Below are 15946 nucleotides of genomic sequence, written 5' to 3' on the forward strand. Positions count from 1 at the left end.
CCTTCTCTCTCTGACCCTCCCCCATTCGTGCTCTGTCTCTCTCTGTCTCAAAAATGAATAAACGTTAAAAAAAAATAAAAATAAAAATAAATATGAATTTATTAAAAAAAAACAAAACCTGAATTTATTTACATGTGTTCAGTCAACACAAACTCATTAAGTGGTGGTCTAGACCCTTAAGAACTGCAGAACTTTCAGCACACCACAAACTTCACGCAAACCTGTGCACCAGGAGACACCAAACTCCAGCGTGGCGTCTAGCGACGTGAGGCTCATCCCAGGAGGACCCCTGCCCCCCATTAGAACCGTGGCCTGAGAAAGCTCAATGCCATCGGGAGAATTTACTATTGGCTCTAGCTGATACCTGACGAAAGGCCTCTGACCTCTCTGTCTCAGATCATTTTCTCCAAAGGGTTCACAATTGTGAATACGTATCTCCTACAACTCACAAGTCTTTCTCAAGGACCTGAGAGCCATTCCTTTAAAATGCAATCATCAGGAAGGAGAGGGCCTGCCTCCTTGTGTCTGCAAGAGGATAACTGCCAGCCAGCAGACACAGCCAGCCTAAATGCACTTAGATGACCATTCCTTTGTAATTTTCCACTTCTTGGCCTCTTCTGAGTCCCAGCTTGCCCTGCTCTCTCACTGTCCCTCTAAAATGCCCAATCACCTCTGCACAACTGAGAATGGCACTCAGCTCTCTCCTCTGCTGTCAGCAGTTACTGAATAAAATCTATTTTCACTGCTTTAACCGCTGTGTTTCTGCTTGACACCCTATATTAAATAGGGTTAAATAGAATAATTAGATATATTCCTCGTCTTCACAAAATATATAATCCAGTAGTGAAAACAAGATATACAAAATTAAAGCAGAATGAGATGAGCACTGAAACAGTATAAAATGTGAAGGTAAGTCTTCTGTCAGTTGTTGAACTCTTGGAGAGATTCTTAGATTAGCAAAGAGATTAGCTCAAATAACTTCTAAGTTAGCTTCCAAAGTAGAGGATTACTTCATCTTGAATTCCTCTCAGCAAGTAGCTACTGGTTGGGAACAGCCTTCTCAGACCCTGCCAACTCATCCTCTTCCCTTTCCTCCTTTCCCTCCAAAGTTGGCAGTAAAAAAGTCATCAATGATAGCCAGGTGAGGCTCAGGGATGAGGCTTTACTCATTGCCCCAACACTCAAACCCCAACAGAGAACTGGGTTGAAAGAGTGGGGATATTCCAATGGTGTTTTCCAACCCCTTCCTCTCTGTTGGTATTTTTAATAAAATGTTAACGTACAAATCGCGCAGTATACACTGAAAGCTTGATGAAGTCCAAGCTTTGTTATTTGACAAAAATAAAAACAAAAATACTGCCTTATCCCTTTTAGGCTTGGGGCTGAGAAACTGTCTCCTGAGAGAATACTAACTCCACAGGAGGATGATTGGGTCACTTTGGGCTTTGTTTTTTCACAGAGCTTCTAAGCTGATGCAATCTACTTCTTACTTTAGGAAAGATTCTCTGTGACTTGGCTTTAAAAGAGAAGGCAGAACCATCAAACTTAGGAAAATCACAACATTTTGTCATTCAGTTACTCTCCAGGTCTTAAAAATTACTTTTAAAAATGGTATCTCTCTTGCTTGATATAATAATTAGCAGCAATGATTATAAATGGCTGCTAAAATTATTAGGTGACGAGCTGATAGGATACTTCATAATGGATGGATCAGGATAAATGAGGTGCCTAAAGCTGACTAACCAATTTTAACATCATAGAGAGGGAGATTAACATCCAGATGTCCTCCTGATGAATACATATGTCACTACCTATGAAGTACTCTTGTCTAAAAAGAAAGAAAGAAAGAAAGAAAGAAAGAAAGAAAGAAAGAAAGAAAGAAAGAAAAGAAAAGAAAATTAAACTTGAGCAAGCCCTTTATTACCAGTTTACATCAAATACAAAGAACACCAGAACACGTTATGTAATTGCACAGGGCTGCAATGTGACAAATCCAGAAAGTTGGCATTCTACAAAACAAATGATGTCAGGTTCTTCAACAAATATATTGTAGTAGGGGCAGAGGTGGGGGGAAGGAGGGAAGAAAGAAGAGGGCATCTGTAAGTTAAATGAGACATAAGAGGGATTCTGGGTGGCTTAGTCAGTTAAGCATCTGACTTCGGCTCAGTTCACGCATCTCATGGTTAATGAGTTCGAGCCCCACATTGGGCTCTGTGCTGACAGTTCAGAGCCTGGAGCCTGCTTTGGATTCTCTCTCTCTCTCTCTCTCTCTCTCTCTCTCTCTGCCCCTCCTCTGCTCATGTTTTGTCTCTCTCTCTTTCAAAAATAAACATTAAAAAAAAAAGTTAAACGAGATATAAGAGATGTATCAAACAAAGTGCAGACATTGTTTAGATGCTATCTCAAACAAACCATTACTAAAAATACCCACTTATGAGCAGGAAAACTCGAAGCATTGATTGGAAATATGATACTAGAGAATCACTGTTAATTTTTAAAGTGTGATAATGGTATATAATTTAAGGATCCTTACCTTTCAGAAACCCATACTAAAATATATCCATATGAAATGAGATGATGCCTGGGATTTGCTTCAAAACGAAGGACTGGGGGCAAGGGCACAGAAGAGGGTGGGGGTAGGAATAAAGCAAGACTGGCCATGAGTTATGATTGTTGAAACTGGTTAATGGGTGTGTAGAGGTTCTTTATGCCCTCTGCTCTATTTTTGTACATATTTGATATTATCCATAATAACAACTATTTTTTAACTTGTGGAAAAAGGCAACAGAATTGCAACAAGAATACTTTCTTATGTCTAACGGCAGCTTGAAGGAATAACTGTAAATGCTAATGTGGAAATTTGTATTTAAATTGTGAAGTTCACATTTTGGCCTTACCCTGCAAGTTGTCTTCAGTTTCTTATATTTTCTAGACTTGCAATGCCATATTAACAGAAAAGAAATAATAAATAATATTTTTTCAGTTATAATCTCAGTATTGTAACTTGGATTTTTTAAAAAAAATATTTTTACACAGGCTACAACCCAAATACATTTAAAAAGTAAAGTAAACCACAAACCTAAAAGCAACTTACCCTCCTATAACACTAGGAAGGTCAACACTGTTAACTTACCCCTTTTAATACATATGTATTGTCTCCAGAAACTCAAGAGACATCACCTAGTGCATATGAATTCAGATCAATGTTGCTAGTAAACTCTTTGAAAACTATTTGAAATACTGAAACAGCGTCAGAAAATTTTTTGCAAATTTAAGTGTAAAGAAGCCATTTGGAATCATGCCAAAAGCTAATTACATTTTAGGGGGCTAGTTGAACTAGCTGTAATCAGCAACTCAAGTCTTTTAACTCACTGACTATGAATTACATTTTAAACTAATCATCTTGTTTATTTCTGCTAAAATTTTAAAAATGAAATAATCTGTTGAATATCTCTGCCCTGCTGGGTTCTTTTTTTAAAGCAGGAGCAAAACCAAAATGAATTATTCACCAATTTTCTACCACGAATGCTGCTAACAGGAGGAAAGCCGCTAGAATATCTTGCCAACAAAATGGATGGAATACACAGGGATTCAGCTTGAACAATTTAGTCATGTAGTTGCATCGGCAAGCCAGGAAACATATGTGAAAGGGAAGAAAAGGCTTTGGGGGAGCTGGCATGTATCAAATGGCACCAAAGGAAACTGGGTGGCCCTGAAAATGTAAATCTTCATTTTCACCAAGAAAAAAATGAGAGTGTTGCAAAGGCAAAAACATACCTGGAATCTGTTCTTTGCCTTCGAAAAAACCTTTTTGGCTAAGAAATAACACGAGCCTAACATAATTCCTTATCCTAGGAAGATGTGTATGATAGGTACAGATGAAAAAATCATGCATTGCAAGCACAAATATACAGCCCTTGCTTGTTTTATATAAAATGTTACTGCTCCAAGGATCTTTCTTTCTCATTCACCAAAAAAGCCCTTCCATTGTTTCATAAGTACAGGACATTGTGCCTACTGTATACACAGAGTCCTCCTGGGAAGGACACTGGCTAACACTGTCGATATACCAGCGTCAGTATAAACCACCTCTACCACCACAGTGATACCCCTCATTGCCTAGACTGTGCCTCTAGCCCTAGGTTTTGGTGATCCGTCTTACCTGTCCCTACACTGTCCCCTATTTTCAACTCTTGAATTACCCCTGGTGCTTCAAAAGGGTCTCCACGGTCTTGCTGTGCCCCAGCAGTAACAACAGGCCTTTTTCAGGCATAACCGGCTTATTATTATCATTAGGATCTTCTCCTACCTATTACCTTCTCCAGAACTAGCCAAAGGAAGCCACTTCCTGTACCACCCTTCTCCATAGACAGGACATCCTCACTGGAATTTCATAAATGTTGACTAATTACTCCGTGCACTTTTCTAGGTGCCAAAGGGTAATAAGATCTAGTCCCCTGCCCTCCAAAGGAGGACATTCAGCATTGGTAGTAAGAATGCAAACACGCGTTACATGGCTGAGTAATTGTGAAATATAAAGGTACAATTTCAATGGAGTTCTAAGAAATGAGAGATTAATGAAAAACAAAGGATTAATGACATCCTAAGGGGGTCTGGGTGGCTCAGTAGGTTAAGCATCCGACTTCAGCTTAGGTCATGATCTTGCAGTTCATGGGTTCGAGCCCTGCGTCAGGCTCTGTGCTGACAGCTCAGAGCCTGGAACCTGCTTTGGATTCTGTGTCTCCCTCGCTCTTTGCCCCTCACCCACTAATGCTCTGTCTCTGTCTCTCTCTCAAAAATAAATAAACATTAAAAAATTTTTTTAAATGGCATCCTAGAATCTATGGAGAATTTAAATAAGTGGAAAGATGGGAGACAGAGAGTCCAGGCAGGGCCACCAAATGGCTTCAAGTTGTAAATGAACATGACACTTTCTGCAGAGAGTTAAGAATATGGATCACATTGGGACTCCTAGGTGGCTCAGTCAGGTAAGTGTCAGACTTCAGCTCATATCATGATCTCATGGTTCATGGCCTCAAGCCCCACATCAGGCTCTGTGCTGACAACTCAGAGCCCAGAGCCTGCTTGAGATTCTGTGTCTCCCTCTCTCTCTGCCCCTCCCTCACTTGTGCATGATCTCTCTTTCTCTTTCTCTCTCTCTCTCTCAAAATAAACAGACATTCAAAAAACTTTTTTTTAAAGAATATGGGTCACACTAAAGTAGAATTAAAAATGTGTAATATAAAAAATTATAAAATGATTCCAGCTAAAATGTCTAAAATGAAAAATATCACATCAGTGTTGGGGGAGGATGTGCAGAAACTGGAACTTTGAAAAACTACTGTAAATTGATGAAGCCACTTTGGAGAACTGCAGGGAGTTTCGTGAAAGCCTAATAATAAATGCACGGATGATCAACCAAGTCTACTCCAGAGTTCATACCCAATAGCACTGCAGACAGATGTTGACCAAAAGACATTTATTACATTGCTCGCAACTCTTCTTAATAGCCCCAAACCAGAGATAACCAGATATCCATCTACAATAAAATGGACATATACATACACTGTCGTATATCCATTCAAAGGAAATCTATTCAGCGACAAGAATGAGTGCAACAACAGGGATCAAGGCCGTAACACAGACCAAAATACAGAACAAAAACAGAAGACACTGAAGAAAAGGAAATCAAGGAAATCATCTATAGACAAGGGCAGGGTGACTGGAAGGAGGACCTGGCCCCTGTGACACAGGGCTGGGGCAGAAAGCCACAAGGCAACCCCAGCAACATGGACTATGTAGATGGTGGTTTGTCCCCTCATCCCCTTGCTCCTCCGTAACAGCAGAGTAGAAGGTGCCAGGACCTTCCAGGCATTCTGGGACCAAGGCCCAGCAGCAGTACCACTCAGTACTTGTTGCTTCAGCACCTGGGAAGAGAAACAGCAAGCCTATTTCCGAATGGTGAATCAGAAAAGAGGTCCAAATGACTCATACCTTCTTGTGTTTTATTTTTAAAGTTCTCCTGTATTAAAAGAACCAATGGTCTAATCAAAGCACCTCAATTTACGGTAGGGTTATTTTTTAAATTCGCATAAGAATCTAAAGACAGGAAAGTAAGAGTATAACCAGGCTTCTCACAAACCCAAACCAGGTGCATACGGGAAAGCAGGGCAGCACCCTACCCTCCCTTTGGGCCACAGGCCTTCCTCACGGCTGCCCTGCTTCCCTCTGTCACATGAGGGCTTCTTGCACCCGTTCGGAACTGAGGCTGGAGTATGGTCAAAAGGGCAGCCCCTTCTCCTTTTCTCCTGTCCTCACACACTTATCACTACAGTCTTCACGGCTCTCTCTCTGGTGTCCAGGTCCTGAGAGCAGTGCCTGTCAACTCCCCTCACCTTCTGGGACCAACTCTTACAAGTCGCTGAACTCCAGCCCCCGCTGACCCTTCCGGTCCCAGTGAGGATGTCACGTCCTCTGACAAACCTGCCCTGTCACAGCCCACTGCTAGGCCAGGTGGGTCCCTCTCTGTGCTCCCACAAACTGCCATCCCACATACTCCCCATACTGCCCGGTAACTGCCTGTTCACGTGCCTGTCTTCTCAGCAAAGCAGAAGCTCCTGGGGGACCGGGCTGTGTCTTGTGGGTAGCTATTTCTCCTGCACCTAGCTCTTCAAATGGATGGATTCTGTGGGTTTTAAAACATTAACCTGATATTAAAATAATACCTAAAAATCTGAAAATATTCCCGTTTTATACTTTTGGTTTTGGCCTGAGGCAACCACACAGTTTTCTATGGTCCTACAAAGATACCTGCTGGGTTTCTAGTTGTCCAGGTATGTAGCTAAAGGGTCCAAACTGGAGATTCTGCTTTTGTGTCTCCCTACCCCCTCAGTGCATAGCTCATGGCATACCATCAAATAGTGAGGAATGTATGACTAAACACACCTCCTCTCCTTTGCCACAGAAGCATCATTAAAAAGAGATGCCAGCCTTACATTTTCTTATTTTACATTCAACTGCAACGAATATAGTTTAAGTGAGAACTCATGTTACCATGGATAAACGATAAAGTGAATCTGAAATGTCATTAAGTCTCTCTGACCTTTTTAATGTGCCATTAATACAGTTTTCTTATTAGCAGAGGCAGCTTCATCAGGATAGAAAAAATGAATTTCAACATGTAAAACTGTCAGCAACAACTTCTAACCCGTACACCCATTTAAAAGAAGTAAATAACACCTTCTGCAAAATAAATACTTGGTTCATTTCTTACCTAAGGTCTGTTTCTTTCTGTAAAGCATTTAACAAACACCTTTATTTCAAACCAACATGCTTTCTCTCATCGAGCACAGGTTTGCCTTCCACTGAGCAAACATGTACTAACTGCTTACTATGCAGCAGGCATAGATTTCCAGATTTCCATACAAGAATTCTGTTGGTATACTAATGAACCACATCCAATAGCATTAAAACTCCCTTAAACATGTACAGCATTTTCTAGTTCTCAAAGTATTTGCATATAAGGATTAGCTGATCCCAACACCATCTCTATGAAGTGGGTATTACCCTCGTTTTTTGCAGTTGGGAAACAGCCTAAAGGAGGCTGTGACTTGTTCAGTGTCCTGCAGCAACCCCACAGCAGAGCCTATACACAAGACACTGTTTGGGGACTTCACATGGAACCCCCCACCCCCACCCCCACCCCCCTGCATCATACAGTCTTCCATTAGCACATCTTTATTAACAGGGAGAACAGAAAGGAGATATAATGGATCAAATATTGGCGTTTCATGGAGAAGAGCCTGCCTGAGACCCTGACTTATTTCTTGAACAGTGAAGCCCAGAGGAACTTCAGTTTTTATATAACACAAACAAACAAACAAACAAACAACCAAAACTCTAACTTTTGGTTAAAGCGGGGCTGACAAAAACTTAAAACCAGTGTGTGATCCCAGCTACAGCACAGTAAACAGATGACTGCACTGATATAAATGTTTGTCAGAGCACCACACAGCAAGAAATAGAATCCTTACATAAAAAGCTGAGGCTTGGCATTTTACTCATTATGAAAAGCAATTTTTGTCTTTATGTTCTAATGTTAGGAAAAAAGAAGAGAACTGTTTCTTTAATTTTTATCAGCTTCTCAGGGATTTAAGATTATAATGGAAACACTATGTAGATTTATTTTTTCTTTTTACTGCTTATTTATTTATTTTGAAAGAGAGAGAGCATGAGTGGGGTAGGGGCAAAGGGAGGAGAAAGAATTCGAAGCAGGCTCTGACAAAGGGCTCGAACTCATGAACCATGAGATCACGACCCAAGCCGAGATCAAGAGTCAGATGCCCAAAGACTTGTATAGTTTTTTGGTGTGTCTTTAGATGTTTATTTATTTACTTATGAGAGAGAGAGAGAGAGAGAGAGAGAGAGAGAGCAGTCGCTCACTCAGTCGGGGAGGGAGGGAAACAGAAGGAGACATAGAATCTGAAGCAGGCTCCAAGCTGTCAGCACAGGGCCTGATGTGGGGCTCGAACCCATGAGCCGTGAAATCATGACCTGAGCTGAAGTCAGAAGCTTAACCAACTGAGCCACCCAAGAGCCCCTTATAGTGAAGTATCAATAAGTGATCCAGACCAACAATTTCCAACAACCTAGAGGTAACGTGGGCTACCTCCATAAGCTGCCCCTTCTGGCTGCCACCCTTTCTTCTTCCTTGTATTTCTCTCCTTCATTCCAGAGTCCAAGATAAATTAGGTCAACTACTATTACATAGAGCCATTTCACTTGGGAAAACTACTCTCAAAGCCTTGATAACCTCTTTCATCCCAAAAAGTTACTTTCTTTTTTTTAATGTTTACTTATCTTTGAGAGAGAGAGAGAGAGAGAGCACGCGCGCGAGAGAGACAGAGCACAAGCAGGGGAGGGACAGAGAGAGAGAGGGAAATACAAAATCCAAAGCAGGCTCCAGACTCTGAGCTGTCAGCACAGAGCCCCATCTGGGTTCGAACCCACAGATCACGAGATCGTGACCTGAGCTGAAGTCAGAGGCTCAACTGACTGAGCCCCCCAGGCAACCTCCTAAAAAAAAGCTACTTTCTATGAATGTAATACAAAATCCATAATGGAGACAAGAGTCTCCTTGCAGAGAGGTCTTCAACCACAGAGGACATAGTTTACACCTGAGGGTTTCAAAGAGGGCGACACACCTGCCTCCAGAACCACTTAGGCTGCTGGTCAAATCAAGACTCTCTTACCCACTTAATTCTTTCAGAATTTCTGTGACATGAATTAGAAGGCTTTGCTTGTAAATACTTCTCCGGGTAATTCTGATATTCACCCTAGTTTGGTAATCACTGATTTAAATATCAGAATGACTTCAGTTTCATTTTAAAACACACACACACACACACACACACACACACACACACACACACACACAGTTTCATTTAAAAAAGACCTTCTAGGGGCGCCTGGGTGTCTCAGTCGGTTAAGCGGCCGACTTCAGCTCAGGTCATGATCTCAAGGTCCGTGAGTTCGAGCCCCGCGTCGGGCTCTGTGCTGACAGCTCAGAGCCTGGAGCCTGTTTCAGATTCTGTGTCTCCCTCTCTCTCTGACCCTCCCCCATTCATGCTCTGTCTCTCTCTCTGTCTCAAAAATAAATAAACGTTAAAAAATATATAAAAAAAAATAAAAAAGACCTTCTAAAAACAAGGCCCTGCTAATTGCTAAACCAAGAACAGAGCATCTCATTTTGCATAGCTCACCTGGAACACACAATGCATTTTAAAATGATAATTTAAATTTTAATTCAATTTGTTCAGAGTTTATTATGAAGTAGCCCTTACATTAGAGAGAGCTATAAAGATTAGGATGGCATAGTGCCCTAAGACTGTAACAATCAAAACCTAAGGTTTTGTTTGTGCCTATTTAAAACTACCAACTGAAAAAATGGAAAGAGAAAAAAAGAAGCTTCTTTAGAAAGAAGATGCTGAGTTCTACCTTCATCTTATTATTTTGTATCTTGATGTTTTCCTACAAAGTAATACAAGCCTTTGTCTATGTTTCTGAACAGCAGAAACAGATCTACCCACTTAAGTAGATACATTCTATTTGCTTATCCAGGACCACACCTCATGAAAATACATGATGCTGATAGGGGGCCTTTATATTCTTTCACTGAAAATCCCATTTTATCTATTTCCTGGATTTGAAAGACAACCATTTACAATATTATAAAGGCAATACTTCCTCCATCAAGTCTACATGGCTTTACCTCCTGTCCCCTTCCAGTCTGTGGATGGAAAACCAATTACTAGGCAGGAGCCACCAAGAGGGGCCTTAATAGCAGATCATTACGTTATTTCTTCCGCAGGCTCCAGCCCTATGCAGAAGCCATACTTATCTCAGGCTTTTGTTCTTATTTTTAATCCAAGATTTACAAGATTGAATGTCGAAGTATCACATTTCTGAAGAGACTTCCGTAAACAGATGAGTAAATCCTGGGCCAAAAGACAATTCTGTGCTGGAACAAATTGCACGAAAACCTCTTCCATCGTTTCTCAAATGCAAGTGCACTGAAACCACTGAAGCAGAATCTTAGGGCATTTGAAGCAGAATCAACCCCAGAATTGATACTTCAGTGTGATCCTCAGGTGCTTTGGAGACACATGCAGGTTTGGCAATCCGGCTGGAGTACAATCATAAAGGCCCTGGATGGCTGCAGTCAGGGCACAATTTTCGGTGGTAATTTACAAGAAGCATCATAAGTGTCCACGGTCTTGGGTTCTAAAGGACATTTTGTTCAGATGGGACTCAAATTCTAAGTGAACCTTCACACTCAAAGGTGGAGTACAGTACAAATCCTCCCACCATTCAGAATCAGCTGAGCTGGCAGATTGAAAGAAACCACCCAAACCAGAGGCAGAGGAAGGCTGTGGAGTGTGTGGTGTGGGCTCCACACGCTGTTTACTCCTCGCCACCCCACCCATCCTTTGTCCTCCTGTGAGGAAGAGACCTCCGGAAGAGACCCAGTGCTGGTTCTAGGCCAGGGCTGCCCAACGGAAATACAAAGAAGCATGCATCATTTCGAATTTTCTATGAGAGTAAAATTTACACAGAGTAAAATCAAGCATGATTAATTTTAGTAATATATTTTGTTCAATGAATATACTCAAAGTATCATTTCAACATATAATCAATATAAAAATTATATTGTACTTTCTTTTTTTCTTACAGGATTTCATCTCCAAAATCCTACATAGACTTTTATTTAATCACAGCACATTTCAATTCAGATTAGCCACATGTGAAGTGCTCAGTACCCTCATGTGACTCGTGGCTCCTGTAGTGGCCAGTGCAGATCTAGACATCACACTGGCCCTCAGCCCCATCCTTCACCTCTCCCATACTCAACTTTTCTTTCAGGATTCTTGCTACAAACCCATAACTCAATCCTTGGCTCTAGCCACTTTCCATTCTGAAATCCAATCACAAAATTTTCCAACCTCAAATTTCCCAAATCACTAACCTGATATTTATTTTTATTTTTATTTTTATTTTTATTTTTATTTTTATTTTTATTTTTATTTCTTGTCCCTCTGTTTTAGAATGTGTTTTTGTTTCTACTCCCTCTCTTTCACCTTCTGGCCCTTGTTCCCACTGAAATTCCATGTGGGATGGGAGGGATGGAGGGATTTGGACATAAGAAGGCAAAATTTCCTGAACTATAAAGTGGTTTAAAAAGTCACAGCTATAGCCAAGCTTTCTAGACGTTCAAAGTGCAAGAACTGTGAGAGCACAGGAGGTTAAGTAGGAGAGCCAAGCTGACAAACAGGAGGGGGACAGAGGGTCCCACAGAGCGAGTTCCCTTAGACACTCCTGGCTAAGGGCTTCACCACCTCACAGTGAAGGAGATGAAAATTAATGCCAGAGCCACCACACTGTATTTGTATTGTTGTGTTATGTGTAATCACGCAAATTGACCAGATACCCCACAGCATAAATCCCATCATTCTCAAGGAAACATTTTGTTGCTTGTACGAAGTTACAAGTAAACAAACCCTTACAGATATTTTTGAAAACAGAAAATTGAACAAGGCATTGAGTTGGGGGGGAGGCTGCAACTGATAATTACAACCACACTTCTCGTGTTCCTGAAGGGAACTACCAGGTGTGCAACAATCTCCTCAGAAGGCACCTCAACGAGGCTCACTCCTTTCACTGGGTGCTATAACCAGGACCACCATTCGTCCACTCAACAATACACTCAAGATTGATTTTGTGCCAGGCTCCGAGCTCAAGCCTAGTAAGATAATGAAATAGCGTTAGGAGTCACCAAGGCAGCCATTGCTCACAGGGCTATGAGCAAAACTATTCCGTACCCCAAGTCTGCTTTTAGAACACTCTCCTATCCAACTTCCTGATACCTACTTCTGCGAAGTGGTCACCTCTCTTCTTGAATGGAAGACACCAGCCCCGAGGTCACCCCAGCCACCTACCCTAGACCTATTCCTCTGACAAATGCTCCCACTGCAAAGCTGCCAGGCTCCAGGTTCCCTCTCCCTTCTAAGCCAACACACCAGGTCCTAAATGTCAAGAAAGGAGCAATCTTACTGAAGCAGTTCACACTCTGGTAGAAATAACTAAGTGTACAGGCTGTGGGAGGTGGGCAGTCATATGAGTTTTCTATCAGGGAAACCTTCCTGCAACAGCTAGCACTTACCTGAGCCTTCATGAATGGCTTGGGCTTAGACTGGGAAACAGATGTCACAGGCAAACAGGAAATGGATGGGGGGCTGTGAGGGCCCCAAGACTCTGAGATGTTCTGTTGTAGTGGTTCAGGAAACATGCTTGAGAATCGTTATGGATACACGATTATGGGGGGGGGGTAAAGAACATGTTATTAACATGTTTTTGATTTTTTTTTCCTTTTCTTTTTTTTAAGAAAATACCATCACAGGTTATATCAGACACAAAGCTATGTACTCATTAAGTCTGTTTAATTCTCCTTCCCCTGAGTACTGAGGAGACTCTATTTCCCAGTACCTCTGCAGTTGTCTGGGGCACAGGTGCCATGAATCTCTTGAAGCTTAAATGATATTGATAAGGTATGTGGCTAAATGAATGCCTGATGATACTAAGGAATTAATGACAATATTTTTAGGATATCATTAAGATACGGTAGTTATATTTAAAAAAATTTTTTTAACAGTTATTCATTTTTGAGAGACAGAGAGAGACAGAGCATGAGTAGGAGAGGGGCAGAGAGAGAGAGGGAGACACAGATTCCAAAGGAGGCTCCAGGCTCTGAGCTGTCGGCACAGAGCTTGACGCAGGGCTTGAACTCATGGAGTGTGAGATCATGACCTGAGCTGAAGTCGGGCGCTTAACCGACTGAGCCGCCCAGGTACCCCTAGTGGTTATATTTTTAAAGACATTCTATTGCTAGGGTATGAATGTTTGGATGAACCCCACCCCCGTCCCAAAGTAATATGTGGAAACCTAATCCCTAATGTCATGGTATTAGGATGTGGGGCCTTTGGGAGCTGATTAGATCAAAAGGGTAGAGTCCCTAGAAATAAAATTAGTGCCCTGGGGTGCCTGGGTGGCTCAATTAAGTGTCTGACTCTTGATTGTGGCTCAGGTCATGATCTCACGGTTTGTGAGACAGAGCCGCATGTCAGACTCTACACTGACGGGGAAGAGAAGAGCCTGCTTGGGACTCTCTCTTTCTCTCTCTCTCTCTCTCTCTCTCTCTCTTTCCCTCTCTGCCCCCCCCCCCCCGCTTGTGTGCACTCTTTCTCTCTCAAAAATAAATAAATAACCATTAAAAAAAAAGAGCTAAGATTAGTGCTCTCATAAAAGACGTGCCACAGAGCTCCTTCACCTCTTCCACCATGAGCAAACACAGTGAGCAGGAGGGGACTAGGAACCAGGAAGAAGGCTCTCACCAGAATATGATCATGCTAGTGCCCTGATCTTGGACTTCCAGCCTCTGGGACTAAGAGAAATACGTTTCTGTTGTTTAAAAGCCACCCAGTCTATGGGATTTTGTTAGAGCAGCCTGAATGGACTAAAATATGTTTTAGAGGCACTACACACTGAAATAATGATAACTGAATTGACATTATATGTGGGACTGGTCTCAGGACTGTTTGGTGATGGTTGGGGAAAATGGAGAGGGGTTGTAAGTGTGGGGGGTTTGATGAAACAAGGCTGAACACAGTTGATAAAGGCTGAAACTGGGTGATGGGAACAAACATGGGAGTTTGTTACAGCAGTCTCTACTGTTATGTATTTGAAAGTTTCAACATAAGATGTACGGGACCCTCTGACTCTCTCTTCTTCTGCCTACACTGACATAGTCATTCCAGATGGTGGGACTCTAAAATGCAAGCAGCGTAAAACCCAGGGGCTGCACTAGGAAGAGAGCTTCCCTAGGGAGCGGCAGAATTCACAGCCATCTCCCTATGATCAAAGACTAAACCTTCTCAACGTCAAGCCATTTCCATTTTGGAGCTTACTATTACATCAGTATATATGGTTTCAGAGATGATTTAGTCTGAGATGGCCTATGCAGTCTAGAGTTGTATAAGAAATTATTAGAAATTTGCAGGGAGGAAGAAAAGAATAGGGAATAGTAGGCTATTATTCCTACTAATAGGTAGGACTAATAATAAATAATATATAACTGAGACCAGAGACCTGATGAAAAAAGTCAATGAGAACTCCCCAGGGGAGGAGTAGCTGAAGGATTCTGTCATACAACGATGTCTACTATAAATTATTTGTGTATGGCTTTACAATATAGTTCTGCTCACTTGTCCTCACATTTCAGTAAAATCTCTTATATGCAAATGCCTTACATAAGTGATACTTCAGGGGATATTAAGGTGAAAGGTCTATGATCTCTATCTTGGTTGGCACAAGAAAAGGAAATGAGAATGGCCACAGGCAGTAAAACATGGGTGAGGTGGGAAGTTTAGCAGGAAAAGGAAAAGGAAATGGGAAATGCCCATGAAAAGATAAGGTTCTTGGGAAGGATTAAAAATCAGGAGAGGGTAATAATGGACACCCAGCAGGTGGGAAAAGACTTGAGCCAATTTTCTTTAAATCTCAAAGAAGAGTCAACATGATATTGGGGTTCCATAATCACATGCATTTTTAAATATGTCATTACACTCTATGGGTCATTCTCATGATGGAGCAGAGTTATTCTACGATGCCTTATGATAAAATGAGTAAGACTACGTTTTCCATATTGGAGTGTACAAAGGCATATCCAGCTGAAAATGTCTTAACGCCAAAAAGCAAGGCAAGGATAAATCCAGAGGTAGTGGTTTGAAGTGGCCATTAGAGGCAGAAAGGTAAATGTAGGTATCATGTTTATAGATGCAACAGACATATGAGAGTAGATTTAATCATGTCTTCATCTATTATACAATAAAGTTATTGTGGCTCTGCCCTGGGCTTAGCACTGGCTAATATGCTGGAGATCCAAAGGAATATGATACGGTCTCCACCCTTGAGAAACATATATTTAAGTGGGAAATAAAAATTAGTAAATAGTCCATAAAGTAAAGTGTAATAAGACACAAAAAATATGTGGCCAAGATTTGGAGGTAAGAAGGTTCTGGCAAGATCTAGAATCAACAATGGCTAAAGAATGAAGGAAAGGGCATTATAGGACTGGAAAAGCACCATGTAAAAAGACTCTGAGGTAAAAGGCAGGGCTGCATTTAAGGAACTGAAGCAGATTAGGATAGTTAATGGCTAAGGTTAGGGAGGAAGGTGGTGGGGTACCAAGAGATAAGCCTGAAGAGAATAGCTATGGCCAAATTCCTACTGCTTATTCTAGAGGTACAGGAAACCACTGACTTTTAAAATAGCAAGCCAGTGAGAAATACCATCTGGAAATAGTGTGGAAGATGGATCCAAGGAGAGCAAACTG

At 41.5% G+C, this 15946-nt stretch overlaps 1 protein-coding gene across 1 annotated transcript in view; it reads right to left on the bottom strand.

The window, feature by feature from the left end:
• The window catches only part of TMTC1 (transmembrane O-mannosyltransferase targeting cadherins 1), a 275658-nt gene that overhangs the window by 131476 nt on the left and 128236 nt on the right, over positions 1-15946 (bottom strand). The window lies entirely within an intron of this gene.

This window comes from Panthera tigris, chromosome B4, assembly GCF_018350195.1.
Source record: "Panthera tigris isolate Pti1 chromosome B4, P.tigris_Pti1_mat1.1, whole genome shotgun sequence".
NCBI lineage: Eukaryota > Metazoa > Chordata > Mammalia > Carnivora > Felidae > Panthera > Panthera tigris.